Below are 2,073 nucleotides of genomic sequence, written 5' to 3' on the forward strand. Positions count from 1 at the left end.
TTGATTTTATGTTTTATTTCATTTTGTTTATATTTTCAACTATGGCTTTAAACAGGAAAGCCACTTTACACTGGACATTTTATAGTAACCATTAGTTCCAGGAAAATTCAAGTCATTTTATGACTCGGAATAAACTTTAAAATAATTGCGAAGAATAATGGTATAATGGCTTAATACTGCAACCTTTATATAATTACTTTTTGAAGTATCAGTGTCTTTTTAACACATTCTTTAATACAGAAATTTGGTATACGAAAAAATTAAGATTTATTCTACATATTTCATTACATACTTGTAGAAAACTTATTAAGGCTGTAATGTTAACGCTTAATTTCTTTACATGAAAAATTCGTATACGTCATAGCTCAGTTAATACCTGAGAACTATTTAATACCTAAACCACAAATCTTGTCTTCTGTAGAAGGCAACCATGATGCTACACTGAAATTTTATATATATTTACAGACAAACACCCACATGCACACACACACACACGCATGCATACGGGCACACACTGACTGACTGACATGCCCACGCAAAAACACACGCACATAGACAGACACACTCACACCCATACACAGACACACACATACGCATAGACAGACAGACAGACAGACACAAACACACACATACGCATAGACAGACAGACAGACAGACACAAACACACACAAATATATTGAAAAATGCAACAGCTCTGAAATTCACATGGATTTCATCGTCTTCCCAAAGGTCCTCAGATGGCAGTTGATCATAAAATTATCATTTGGTTTTCAGTGAACCTACATTAATTCTGTAGCATCCTGGTTGTCTTTCAAAGTAATATACATAAAAAAGTGTCTTGATGATGATTAGGCTGCATCTTTTGAATATGCTTCTGGTCAAAGTCTCGAGAAAGGCTGTTGAAAGAGCTTACTAAAATTAAATAATAATGTTGCTAAGGCAATGCAAGTTGAAGCTAGGCATACAAATGCTCATACAAGTATTTCAGTACTCATCCTGCACTTGGCTGCGTCAATTTCATTATTCACATGGTGAAAATAATCAATTCCTGTGAAAAATTAAATAGGTTGTAGCAAATATTGAAATACTATAATTATGGCATAGTATTCCTTAAACTTGATTCTTGCATTGAATCAAGCAATGCTAGATAATCTAATTGTCATTTTTATTAAATTACAATTAAAGAATACTAGTGTTATTAATGCATTGATCCCACAGGTCAAAAATCATTTTGATATCTTAATGTTAACTGTGTTTTCACAATTCTGCTACATCAAAAGCTAAGGCCATTAGCCACATCTGAGAAGTCAAGTTGAAACATTACAAAGTGTATTATTGAAATACATTGAACTGTCTACAAAATCACCTTTTCATCATCATATTCTCACATGAAATTACTAAGGTGACAGACATCTTACTTCTTTCATTTCTTAGAACATTCATATAAGACTAATTAATCAATTATCAATCTTTTTCAGTTAACAAATAGCTGAATTTACTAGACTATTGAAAAGTTTGCTGATTATATTCTAGTGTCAAATATGAGCCTACATATCATCATTCTTTTTTAAATAATTTGCATACTTGGGATACTACCTACACTGTTCTACTGAACAATGCATCCCAGCTTTAAAATAATGAATGTAAGAATATCAAGCTCACATCCATGGAAAAACAATATTGCACACTAAAGACTTAAGCAACATCATAATTGCATTTGCTCTTATCTTTCTTTAGAAGGAAGGGTAGTAGTCACTGCTCTATTATATATATGCTTTTGTATTGTATGCAATTTGTACTGTATATGATCTTTATCATATTTTGCTTTTACAGTACCAAATATGCTCCAAAGGGCTTAAGAAACATAAACATGGATTATGAGATTTTTTCAACATTTTCTCATAACCTCTCTTCTAATTTTTTTTTTTTTTTAATTACAGTTACAACTTCCCACTCCAAGTCTTGTGCCTCTTCATATTTCAAAGCCTACGCTTTCCCCTTTAATGAGGCATTACACAGGCCAAAACACCAGTCAGTCACCAACACAAACAATGCAACCATACTTCTCTTTCT

The 2,073-nt window shown here is 32.2% G+C and overlaps 1 protein-coding gene across 1 annotated transcript in view; it reads right to left on the bottom strand.

The window, feature by feature from the left end:
* Positions 1–2,073, bottom strand: part of LOC113800549 (hypoxia-inducible factor 1-alpha inhibitor) — a 28,805-nt gene continuing 26,732 nt past the window's right edge. The window contains exon 6 of the mRNA XM_027351333.2: positions 1–2,073. This exon is cut by the window's right edge and continues 1,288 nt beyond it. The gene's annotated coding sequence lies outside the window, so the exon portion shown is untranslated.

This window comes from Penaeus vannamei, chromosome 22 (genome assembly GCF_042767895.1).
Source record: "Penaeus vannamei isolate JL-2024 chromosome 22, ASM4276789v1, whole genome shotgun sequence".
NCBI lineage: Eukaryota > Metazoa > Arthropoda > Malacostraca > Decapoda > Penaeidae > Penaeus > Penaeus vannamei.